At 42.0% G+C, this 13499-nt stretch overlaps 1 long non-coding RNA gene across 2 annotated transcripts in view; it reads right to left on the reverse strand.

The window, feature by feature from the left end:
- The window catches only part of LOC149920057 (uncharacterized), a 50187-nt gene that overhangs the window by 22156 nt on the left and 14532 nt on the right, over nucleotides 1-13499 (reverse strand). For both annotated transcript variants that reach the window (XR_016464379.1, XR_016464369.1), the window contains exon 2: nucleotides 9148-9261. This is a non-coding gene — a long non-coding RNA (uncharacterized LOC149920057). The remainder of the gene's footprint in view (nucleotides 1-9147; nucleotides 9262-13499) is intronic.

Consider the following 13499-nt stretch of genomic DNA (forward strand, 5'->3'; position numbering starts at 1 on the left):
ATTGTACTGGGGGAAGGGAGATGTTGTAGGTGGCAGGTGGCATGGAAAACCCAAGTGCAAACCCTGCCTATTTTTCTTAATGTTTGCAAACACAGAGGTGAGGTTAGATAACCACAGTGATAATAACATAAAGACACATTTAACAGTGAGTGCTTATAATCTTTGGGCATTGCTTTAGCAGAATGAAAGACCATCCTTCGATGGCAGTGTCTGTTGAGACCAAAGCCCCATCTTTACTGCAGTGCTTTCTCTGTGGTACTCAGCTCCAGATGCAGGGGTGAATGTAAAGTTACAGGTGAACGGGGACTACCGAGTATGAAAGGAGAAGCAGATCTGCCCTCTTGTGTGCAAGGCATCTACTGCAATGAATCCGAAATGAATCTGAAATGAATTTACTCTTTGTACTAATAAATGAGGAAAACATATCAGTGTTTTAGCGTTAACATGAAATGAAAAATGGGAAAAAAAAGAATGAATGCTGGCATTCAAGATTTAAAGGTGATTTCTTTTGATGAATTAGTTTGTAAATCTGAAGGCAGTAGATTAATGAGAGTAGAATGGACAGGAGAAGCTGTTCTGAGTATCAAGACTATCAAACTTAAGGATAAGAAAGTATGAGTAGTACAAAAACCTCTAAATAAATCTAAGTGCCAGGGAAACTCAACCAGCTGCAAAATTATTACCCATAAAAGTAAGCCTTTTTTTTTCTTAAACTTTTAATGTGTGAACATAATAGCTTGAGCATTTTCACTGTACTCATTACAGCAGTAAAGGCTGTAAGAGATTTGGGCTAAGGTAAGCATATTTTGCTAGCCTTAATTAAGGCAGAAAGGGACACAGGGCAGCTGACTTCACAGGGCTGGTAAGGTCAGGCTGAGCTTACACATCTTCCACTCTCTCGCTGTTTCCTTCTGAAAATTCATGGCCAGCTCCCTTAGTCCCATACCTTCCCAAATGCCATATAGTAGAGACTTAAAAAATGATAACCATGGAAAGCTTGTCAACAAGATTAAAAGACAACGTTGTTGACAAAGAATCAATAGTGCAGCATGGACTGTTTTCAGGGTATAGCTTGGTCTTGCTCCACCCTAGTATGGCAGGCCCAGCAGTCGGTGGCCTTATAACTCACTGCTCACTTTTTGCAGCACTAAAGAAGAATCTGAGAGTAGATCATGAATTTACAGCCCAGTAAAGCAATTTGGTGTGAAATCTGCATGCACTTTTAGAACGTGGGCCACAGAAAAAGGTTTATTTGCAATTTGTCTCTACTGCTCCAACAGTACAGTAGAACTGATGGCATCCCTTTTTCTCTTTTTTGCAACAAGAAAACAATTATCGTTTTGGCCTGTAGATAAAGCAAGATGCAACAAAATGAATAAACTCTGCATCATATAAGAATTCCATCATACATAGAAGTGATATATGCTGGTTAGCTACTTTTTCCTGCAATTCTCACACTCTCATTTCATCAGAGTCTGTGTAAGTAGTGCAGTGAAAAAAGCAATCGAGCAATCTCACATTAACTGGACTACTTTTCTCTGCAGCAAAATTGCATCAGCAACAAATGTGATTCCATAGACCATAGGTACACATAGTGTCATTCCATTATAAAAAGCCCTGGCCACCTTCCCAAGGCCAAACATGAATACAAAAATGAACCAAGTAAATTTTCTGCCAATGAGATAAAAATTATTATTCCAGTTTCCTCTTTGTTAATGGTCATCTGACCCATGTTAAATTGATTATTGCAGACGTGGGGGACTGTGTCTTTTTATGCTTGTTTGTGTTATTAAATGGTGTAATTAACCTCTGTCTGACTTCTGAGGTTGCACTTTGAAGCAGCAATGATCTTGAAGTTCTGTTTCATCTGTGCTGAGTGGCCAGCATAGGGACAGTTTTACAGGCTGCAAAGGGACATATCTGGGAACACTGGGAGAAGGACAGATTAGATGTTCCCAATTAAACAGTTCTAATTAAAAGAAAGACCTAAATAATTACCTCATAAATGCACTTTATGAAAGCTATTTAAACATTCGGTTATCTGATACATTTATATATACATATATATGCATATGTATCTAAGAATGGGAATTGTAATGGTAAAAATACATCAGCCATACTGGATGGAAGGAGTGAACTTGTTTGCAACATAACACATTGTAACCACTGTGACTCTAGTGTTATTGTTTTCTTCAAGAGGGAGTCCCTGTCCAGCAGACAGCATTGCTTGCCATTAGTCTATTTCCCTCTTTTTCAAATTTTGGATGTTAATTCTCCCAGCTCTGTCCTAAGCCACCTCCTAGGCTCTCGCCCAAGATGCCCAATGAACTTCGGTCCTTGTCCTGATTGGGCCAACAACAGTCAAACCTCCCAAGTGTCTTCCATCCTCCCCTTGTTTCTTTCATTCCTGACAGGCTGAAACTCATGCACAGGCCAAGAAAAGCACACGGTTTTCCCCTTCTAGTTGTTTCTCAGGGCACTTTGCACTAGCAGGCATAGGACATGTATAAAGTCACCATAAGGATGGAGTCTAACTTGAATCTTGGACAACAGAAAGCATGAGTATGTGCCTTCTAGTCCTTCTTCCTCAGCAACTCCACAGCCCCAGGGATCACAGAGGAGCCAAGATATCCTCAGGAGATCTCTGTGCCATCACAGCACTGATGCTGCTGCTTGCTGTTGCCACAGAGATATCTGGCTGCCTTAATGTAATTAGATTGCAGATGCTTTTAGTGTAACTTTGAACTTGTGTATTTAAAAAATGGGAGAAATTTGCAATAGAGTCAGCACATGGCAATATCTGAATGACTAATAGCCAGCAGAGGTTAATGTCCCTTAGCTTCCTCACAGGCCATCAACCCCTAGAGCTGATAATTAATTGCCTGAAATAGCCTATGCCATTGTCGTTACTGCTTAATTATTCAGATGAAATGAATAATATCAATGCTAGGACTTCAGTCTTCATAAATGGAGAATTCTGTCTCTTTTTTTTTCCACATTCCACACATTATTTTCGTCACCACTTTAATAGATGATGCTTCATGCCTTTTGAGCTTTCATAAAGGTAAAGACATTTCTTATGTATGGGATAGCATATAGAACAGACAAATAACCAGCTTACATTCAGTTACTGTCGCGTGACTGAACGAATAACCACAGAAATCAATCATGGCAGGAAATAAATGAATGAAATGGAACTTATAGGAAGAGCTACATCCAAGCCACCAAGCAGACACAGCGTATGGCATGGCTCTGCCTTTCCAGACCCCTGCCATGGGGTGCTCTGAGGGGCACCTGAAGCCAGTCCAAGTATGACAGCTCACAGTCAGAGGTTCAGAGAGGTTTGGATACAAGGATTTGTACACTACCTCAAAGATCACTCTCCACTGTTGATTTTCATGTCCCAGTGCATGCTCAGATTTCTGAAGCTTGTTCTGATCACTTGTAGTTCAAGGTGTTGAAATTACGTGCAACCTGATTGTCTGTTATATTTTGCTTACATTCATTCAGTAGCAAACACGCGATAGCTCTTTATGCCTCTCATTGACAGCTCTTTTGCCAAATGCAGATTGGCAGACCAAGACCTTGGCTTAGGAAATCTTCCCATCTGAATAAAACGACGGTCATTGTCTCTTCAGCTGCTTCTTTTATGAACAATGTTTTGAATATGTGTCTCTGTTCCTATTCATGTATCTACATAAATGCATGGAAGCCATGAGTTAATGTGTGATATGTCATAGAGACTGTAGTCAAAGGATGCTTCTTTTTGGTCTTTTGGGGAAATAAATCTCGTGTGCATGAGAACACCTTCTTAGTCAGTCAAAGAGGAAGCTGCCATGCATGTGGTGTTCATGCATGTTGTGCAGACCTGCTTCTCAATATAGCATTTCCTTCAGACTCCCCTGGACACTGGTATGTGAGTGTCTCCATTCTGATATACAGCAAAATACTGTGTGAGTTTGTCAAGAAAAAGTCAAGATAAGGAAAAAAGATCCTGAGAAATGGCTGCAAGATAGTCATGTTTGCACTGGTAAATTAAACAGCAGCAGGCCATGGGCTTGAGCACTGTACTTCCAGGTCCCCATGCAGCTTATCGGTAGCATTTTCCATAAAGATGTTTGGCCAAGTCAATCCCCTCCACAGTGGCTGGACACAGTTTAGAGGTTGGAATGTGCAGGGACAATCCCAGAGGAAATGGGGACTTGGCAACACAGGGGATTTTTGAAAAGGCGAAGGTCGTGGTATTCAGCTGCCTGAATATGAACCTTTCTACTTTGCTTCCAAGCAGGAACCATTCCCTTCTCCATTTTGTGGTAAGTACAGACATAGCTTAAGGACCTAAAACTTTTGAGAGTTGTATTCCTAAGCCTTAGAGAGATATTTATTTATTTGTTTGTTTGTTTGTTTGTTTGTTTGTTTATATGATATACAGCTCATCACTGGGATTTCACTAATTGAGAACCTCATTTGCAGAAAGTTGTCTTCTTGTAACTGCACTGAACATTCTAAGAAAAAAAGCACAAAATTTTCGCTTGCTCTTCCGGTCTTAAAGATGTTAAAAGTAATTCAAGTCTGAAAGCTGTACATGCAGCATTTGATTTACTGGGTAATGAACGTAACAGCTTCCTGCAGGGTTCTCTAGCAAACCACAGCAACAGGCAGGGCTTGGATAAGGTGGCAGTGAAGGTAATTTCTCAGTATGGTCCAGACCAGTGAGGGAGAGGAACTAAGATCCAGGTGCTCAATTTCCCTGCTCCCTCCTTGCTACCAGAGACACCACAGCCATGGAGAATCCTTGTCCTAGTTTCTCACTCAATAACTTCTGTGCTATCACCAAGGAAGACCAAATCTTGACACTCTTGTTTGTTGGGTTTTTTTGTTTGTTTGTTTGTTTTTTTGCTCTGTTATTACTTTCATTTTAAGCCCTTCTTTGTGACAGAGATGAAGTCTCTGGTTCAAAGATTTCACTGAAAGAATGAAGAGGCAATACAGAAACTAGGAAGAAATGGGTGAATTGAGAGGAAGGAGAATGCCCCATAGCCCTATGGTTACATCCTCTTGACAGCTCTCCTGCATTCTTATGTACATCTGCCCATCACGGACATCTTTAAGACCTGGTATGTTATTACTACCATATTACTGCAATAGCTGTCAGGCCCATGACAGGTGTGAGCTTCATAGGGGAGAGGATAAGAATACAAAAAGCTTTTTCATGCATAGTGAGTTGCAAAATGGATGGCAGCAGAATGAGAGTGAGGAACAGAATTAAAAGATGCCAGTAGCTTTATTTGGATAAAGTGCTGGAAAGGGGAGACCAGAAGGGTATTTTCAGGAGCAGGACTGCACAGAGTCTTGATAGAGAAATGGAGATGTTTGATTTTTAAGCTGTGTGCTGGAGGGAACACAGGGTGGGAGCAAGAGGAGGCAGACGTGTGTTGCTTTCAGTCTAATGGAATCTATTCCTTCTCCAGAGTGGGGGTCAGCTACTGAGAAATTATTTTGATCCAAATGTGTGTGTTCCTTTCTTTCTATCAAATATGCTGCTGGGAAATCCCACTGTCTATGGGATTATTAAGATTTCCTTCTTGCAGCTTCATTTATATTTGCTGTAAGTCTCTGTCCCTGTTGCACAGTTCAGTCTCACACAACTAATTTCAGTGCTGCTCTAAAGAGAGCCAAAATAATGAATTTAAAGGTGAGATGACAGTGCTACAGCTTGTATTCTATTGTAAATAGGATACAATATGTAAATAGGATCCTGTCTGATCAGCCAAAAGGCTGCATCTACCATCATCCAGCATGCCATTTCACAGGATGGGACATGTCGGGCAGGCACATGTCATCTATGTTCTGATGGGTCCTGATAGGCAGCACACTGCCCTACAACAGCCCAGCATCCCACTTCTCTCTATGCCCTGGGACCTCTCATGTCAGATTTCTCTCCTAATCACGTGCTGTCCCTTGCAACAAGCAAAAAGAAAGTTGACAGCAGAGGAAACAGGAAAACTTTCAGGCTTCTACTTTCTCCACTGAATTAATCATCTCTGACAGTTTTGTGGCTTCCTATGACCCTTAAGTTTTACTGTCTGGTAGCACATCAGGCACAGATTTCCCTCTTTCTTTCCCCTACAGCAAAAATTACAATGATCTTTCTTAAAGCTGACAGGGACAGGGCTTATTTCCAGTAAAAGGGCACCATACTTAGCTACACAGGGTAAGTGAGGTTAGAGAAATAGGTACATGGGAATAATGACAGCACCGAGGGCAGCAGACTTTCAATTCACTTATACAGATAAATGTAACAAGTTCAGACACTGACATTTTTTTTTCATTGCTCAAAAGGAAAAAAAAAATAATAATTCACTACTTGCTCTGTTTTCTCTCTGTGAGCACTCTTCTATTCTTCTTAACCTGTGCGTTGCAGTGCAGATATGCTCCCAGCCCTAGGAAAGATCTGAGATAAGCAGAGAAGTGACATACAAATGGCAAGGAGGAGACAGTGATCTAATCGACTGGCCGCAAGCTTGGTACAGTGAGATGGGAAAAGCACACAGAGCAAAGGAAAACAGGTTTCCACTGGGAGACATGTACTGCTCTCCCCCTCCTTCTGTTCATCCTTGGCTTTTCACTCCCTTCTCCTCCGAGCTTTCTCTGTGCTTCCCAGGCTGAGATGGTGCTCAGGGATTGCTAACACAGGGCCTGTGCAGGTTTGGGCTGGTTTGCCTGCTTTCTTGTTCAGTTTGCTGCCTGTCTCTGCCTCTCCTTGAGGCCTCCAGCTTGGCACACAACGCTGGAACTGGTTCCCCTCCCGTTTTGCTGCCTGGTGAATACCTAACTTCTGATGATGGTCTTAGGATTTTGACATTTCTATATAGCTTCCATATTGCAAGCAAAGATGAAAAAAAATTGGCACTTTTTTCCCCCCTCCATCTTTCCTTTTCTCACCTCTAAAGCTCTTGCCAGGTGCCAAATCTGAACCCAGTAATACTAAAGCATTTACTGCACTCTCACCTCACTGCATTGCCCATCTGCATGTGGAGTGGGAGAAGGCAGAGTTAGGAGTACCTGCCCACACTAAAACACTTTGATTTCATATTTCAGATTCCAACCAGACCTCTGTTCTTCAAACTCCATTTTTTAAAAACAATGAAGTTGAAGAAGAAATCTGAGTATCTTTGTTTCAGGGCAAGGTGTTTCATACCATAATGGGAGAACTCTTTTCACAGCCCTCCTATTTGCCTGGAAAATGGTTTGGAGGGGCTGAAACAGCCTCGGGGCTACTTGCCTTTTTCCACTACTCCTGGTTAGCTAGAAATGAGGCCAAATCTGTCTGATGACACTATGCAGTCACAGCAGCAATGTGGCTTTGGAAGTGTGAGCCAGGCACTTGGCTGGGCATATCCACTCCTCTGAGCCCTATCTCCATATCCACTTCACACTGCCAGACCGGAGGAGAGCTGTCAGACTGCAGATCCCCACTTCACACCTCTCTGAGACAAGGTCTGGGACAAGGCACCGAGCTGCACGCCCATCCCTGGCTCCCACCCAGATCGCTGTGCATGGTTGGGTGAGTCCTCAGACCCTCCAGCACCCCACACAACACAGATCATGCCTCGTCTCTCAGGACTTCTCTGCAGCAGCTGTAAATCCTTCAGTCTGCATTCATCCTACTTAACTTCACGCATGTAACTGAAGTGGGTGGTGAATGGCTCATCCCTCTGAGCATCTCCATTTGTGGATCTGGGGCATGTATGGTACAAAAAGCAAAAAAATAATATTAATTCACATATAATAGCAACAGTGACTTCAGATTTGGACTGCCTTCAAGCAGATGTGAGAAATGTGGTGGTACTTCATATCCGTCTTCTTTAGGGCTTTTTATCCACAATGAAGCTCTTCCCAACCACAGTTTAATTGCAACAAACTGCATATTCTGTGAGTTCTCAAAGAAGAAAATGGATCTGTTTGTGGCTGTGCAGAGGTGCTTCTTGACACCACATTGCCCTAAAAGCGTTGTTTACCTTCTCAGGGCATGGATAATAAAGGATAAAGATTTGTAAAGCAACCTGTGAAGAGGCTGCTTCTAAACCATCCATTCTCATTAATTTAAATCCAGAAAGCTTGAAAAGGCCACTTTCACTGACCCAGCTTAAAAACCCTGAGATTTAAGCCAAGGAAAGATCCCATGGAGGTCAGTAGGCTTCAAACTGAGGCTGCTAAAAACAGGCCGAGGTGCTTTGGCAGGATGAAGCCCTGCTGCAAGGCCCAACCAGGTGACCTGATTCCTTTGCAGGTCTGTGCAGGGGAAATGCACACTCTTGCTGCTCACCCTCTCCCTTCCATTACATTAATTCCAGGGCTCCCATGTCAGCCTTCATAGGGAAAGGATTTTATCGCACTGCTGAGAGCTTAGGAAGCCAAACCTCAGAGCCTGGGCAGGAGCAGAGGAGCAGCCATGGCTGGTGCCAGGCAGTGAAGATCCTTGGTTGCTGCTTTTCCCAGACAGCTGGCTGAAGACAGGATTGCAGGAAACCTTGTCCTATACCCAGCTCTGGCTTTGTTATGCAAATGTGTGCACATTACCCGATTTCCATTCTCCACAACTTCCTCCTCTGTAATGTGCAGTTAATATTTATACATACTTAATGACTGCAGATTTTGTGTGTACACACTTTGCTGCAGTTCTGCAGATTAGTTAACCAAAGTATGGCCAGATTCTGCCGTGCCTACAGATGGGCATGGCCACAAATAGTGTCACAGCTTACCTGGTGAAAAGGGCTTAGGAAATGGAAATTAAACTGAATTTTTGAACAAAGTGCCACAGAAGTGTATAATCATGAATATGTTAATTCAGAGCGAGAGATTTGATAAAACAAAACATCATGGTAACATATAGAATGGACACATTCACAGCAGAGTGAGCACCCCAGAAGGGGATAAGCACAGGCACCCATGTCCCTGATGTGTGCCTGACCATCACTCTGTTGGCATGACTGTGTTTGTTCAGTGAACGGAATGTCGTGTAAGGATGCACTTAGGGCAAATTCAGTGCTGGGTAAACATCCACCCCCCAGCCAAGATACCGTCTAACTCCTAACGGGAAATGATCAGTTCTTAGTAGGAAATAGAAAATAAAGAAATGCCTACCTTTCCATGAGCCTTATTTCTGGCAGGGCCATGCAGAGCTCCCTTTGACCACCAGAGGTCAGAAGCAAAACATCTCAGCTACACCCCTGAGCCCTCATTTCCTTAATCGCTGTCCTGGAGAGGGAGAAGCGGAGGAAAATCAGCAGAAATACAGCTTCATTCACAGTGAGGAGGATGGAGACAGTAACATGAAGGACCGCAGGCGATGGAGGCGGAAGGTGGCAATGTTAGCGATGCGGCCAGCAGCCTGTGGGCGTGGGAACTGGGAGGAGTGAGGGAAGATGTGCCCTTCATACTTCACTGAATATAACGCGGGTTTGTTGACATTTGCTGCCCTTTTGTATTTGCTTATTCATGAACACAAACGTAGGAAACTTTCCGTGTTTTTCAGGAATGCAGACAGAACCTAAAAGCCCCCCATCAAAACCTGTGTGGATATTCAAAAAAGGCACTTTCAGCTTTCCTGAAATCGTGCTTTTATTTTTTGCAAACACATTTCTGGAATACTAAAAAAGCATCTGAGCATAATAAGCAACCAACAGAGCGAATTTTCCCAACCATAAAGCCTGGATCAGCTCATGGGTGAGAAATAAGCCCACATGATCTCACTGACCAGCCATAAGGCAGGAAAATTGGAAAGGCTGCAGAAATCTCAGGGTGGAAATCGGCTCAGATTTATCCACACTGTAAATCTTTAAACAGTTGTTTAAGCCATGAGCTGTAAACTCTGCGCAGACCATTTGTAGAAGGAAATGTGCTTTATCAGACAAATTACTCATGGCATAACTTGACCTCCTCTCTTTGCCTCTTGGAGCACAGTTGTGGGCTTTGTATGTTAGAAAAGAAAGGACTGGGGATGGCAAAACAGAATGATCTTTTTTTTTTTTTTAATAATTCAGAAAGTATCAAACCAAGCAACTGTGCTGCAGAGAAAGCACCCTGGCTCTGCTGCAAAGCACCAACGTGTTCTGGCTGGAGCTCTGTGCACTGTCACTTACTGGTGGCCAGGATTAGTCATCTCCTGTGAGGAACACACGAGAAATGGTGTTAGACAAAAAAAGAATGACACTAATGAGCCAGAATGTCCCAATTCCCTCTGCAGTTTTACAGCCCTATAACACACATGCTTTCACTATGAGTATAGAGGAGTAATTATAATCATGTTTTGCAGAAACAGTTGCTCTAAGAAAGTTCCATAGTCTGTTTTTACTAAGACATAAGGCTCTTGAATAAAATTATGTTTATTTCTCAAAATTGGTAAAACATGTTTCTGAGCAATGACTAAAAGTGTGCTTCATCTTGCAGTGAGCTATTACATACCTCTCTGAAAGAGAAGTTTATTATTGAGATCCTGACAGCTCATTAACTACCTTACTGTGCTATAATAAAACTCCCATCACTCTATCTTCACAGCAAAAGAAAGGATAAAATGAACAGACTGTTTACATATTGCATTTGATCAACAATTGCAGAAACAAAGGCCCCCAAGGCTCAGGTCACTGCCGCAGTGGGGTTGAGATGGGACCTGGGAAATGAATGCCTTCTGCAGAGGAAGGTCGCCCCACCAGGGTTCCTCCTTGTCTGCCTTGCTGAGGCATAGATGCTAGGGTTAGCTTTAGAGCTTCAGCTATTATTATTCATATTATCTGACCTTCGTGGAAGGTGCAAAACAAGGAGCAGTTCTTGAAAACATCAGGCTTGATCCTTGTAGTGCTCAGCTGCCTCTATCAAGGTCTACCTAACCACCACCATCAGTTAGGATTTCTCCCCACGTTAGGGGCTGATGGGCTAAGCAGGGATTTCTGAGATAGATGTTTTTAGAAGCTCTCCAGAGGAGCTGGAAAAGACCTTCAGGATCATCAAGTCCAACAACCAACCGGACCTACTGAGACAGACAGCTTCCATCTTTCCCTTTTGTTGATCCCATTCCTAAAAATCTCAGGTAAAAGGGACTTGGAATTTTCTAGGATTTAAATGCATCTCCAATGATGCAAATCAGGCCAATTATTTTGCATCCTGTCATAGCAGACAAAGGGGAGTTTGATCTCTCATTTCTATTATAACCCTTGATGAACTGGTGACTGATTCCTGTCCTTTCCTCACCCCTACCCTCCAGTCTTTCCCAGAGTAAGTACAGCAAAATCCTAGAATTTAAGCACAAGTAACATTTTGTAATTCTCCTATCATACTTCATTTTTTCCTCAGTTCTCTTTGCAGCTTGTCATATCTGTCTCTAAAGTGTGGCTATCAGCCCTGGGTAGAGTAACACTCTAGCAGAGGCCTTATCATTATGGATCAGAGCATGTTAAATACTCCTGATGCCTTGCACATGACACTCCTGCCAGAAAATCCAAGAATGGGAGTTGCCTTTTCTGCAGCACCATCACACACGCATTTTTTCATTTGTGAATCACAGTAATTGCCAAATTCTTTTCCACTTTACTGGTGATTTGCTGTTAGTTCTTTATTGTGTATTTCTGTATTTAAATCTTATGACTAAAGAAAGCATTTTGCATTTCTCCCTACAGACCTTGAGTCACTTCTCTAGCCTGTCAAGATCATTTTAAATGCTATCCCTGTCCTTTGAAATACTTGCATCCTTTTCCAGCTTGCTGTCATCTATGAATATCAGAAAAAAAATTTTTTATTCTATCTTGCAAATTGCCTAACATGAGTAAATCTAAGACAAATCCACACCAAGCATTATTTGAAACAGAACCCAGACTGACAAAAAAAAAGCCCAATTCCGCAAATGTTTTCCCTTCAGTGTATGTGTCCTCTTACAAGCTAGATGTCTAAGATGCTGTCACAATAGGTGGAGGCAGAAGAGCTATGTTGCTCATCTGCAAGTAACCACACTGTGATCAGGTGTATTTATCTCCAGGCTCTCTTGGTTGCATGGGCTAATGGCTCTGCTCAGCTGTTCTGAGGTAGGCACACAGCGATGCCCTCGGGGCAGACTTACAGGGCTGGCAGGTCTGACACAGGAGGTCCACTTCACTTTGAAGTTGTTGCTGGAGGTCAGCCAGGAGGCATTACAGGTGGTACTAGCACCTTTATGTGGACAACATCATTAAGCCCTAGATCTCACTACAAAGGAAACTGAGAGAGCTAGGTTATGTGTGGACACCTACAAGGTAAACAGGAAAAATATCTCTGCATGAATCACAAATCTGAAGCTGAATATTGTCATACCTATCTTCATTTTTGTTTCAGGAAATGCCACATAGAATAGTGTGAAAAGCCATATGAAAGTCAAAGCAAAGCAAGTTTGTTGTTATCCCCAGGGCCAATTATTTGGTCAAAGACTGAAATTAGACTGGTTTGATCTGATTCTTTTTGATAATCCTACCATCCCTGGTTTTCTGTCATTATACTATCCTTTAGGTTCTCCTGCGGTGTTTTATTAATAATTCACTCTAAGCCACAAATTTACATTCCCTGAGCTCTGGTTTTCAGACTCTTCTGTACCTTTAAAAAAAAAAAAAAAAAAAGCCATACTTGATATTCTGCAGTTCTCTGAGGTGTCCCATAATTTCTTGAAGATAATTGTTGGAGAATCAAAACTTGCTTCATTTAGCCTTGAAGTTTTTCCAGTGTGTTTTTGGCTGGGTGCCACCAAAATGAATCTCTCTGTTTACCTGAATGCTGTTTAGCTTCTTTTGCAAGTTCATTCTGCATTTATTTTCTATTACTGAAATTCACTGTGCTAAGTATCAAGTCCTAGATATTCTCTTCCCATGATGGCTGAGACTGATGAATACTTTGACTATTGTTGTTCTTCTCCCTAATGAGCTGTTGAAACTGTGCTCTCTTTTCTTCTTGTTTTCCTGTATTCCTCAGTGCTTCTTACTTTTCGTAACACGTTTTACAACTTGGTCATTCTGAGTTTACTATTACATACTATGGATGTCATTACTAGTGGAGAAGGATTGTTGTTCTTTCCTGAAGAGCAGATGCTGGAGTCAGTTACTATCAATATTATCTGACAACAGTATGAAAACCAATGATGTGGGTTTTTATCTTTAGTGTTATATTACTGCTTGATTACTTCAGCAATATACATGAAATGGTGTATGAATGTTCTTTCTGCAAGATGTGCTGAAGAAGTCTTTACGTGGCAATGGACTATATGAGGCAAAATTGAAGGATACGGGCAATACCCCGGATATAATCATCTTTAGTCTTGCCTCTTTGCTTCCAGCATCTGCTTTCAGGTCATTGAGATCATTTTTGTCATCGCATTTTCCCTTGTACTCACCTCAAATAGCAATCCAGACACTAAAGATAGCTATTAAACAAGGTCATGTTGGAAAAATTATTATTCATTTATTTATTTAATTCTGGTTAAC

Source organism: Phasianus colchicus, chromosome 1 (assembly GCF_987193195.1).
Source record: "Phasianus colchicus chromosome 1, bPhaCol1.hap1.1, whole genome shotgun sequence".
NCBI lineage: Eukaryota > Metazoa > Chordata > Aves > Galliformes > Phasianidae > Phasianus > Phasianus colchicus.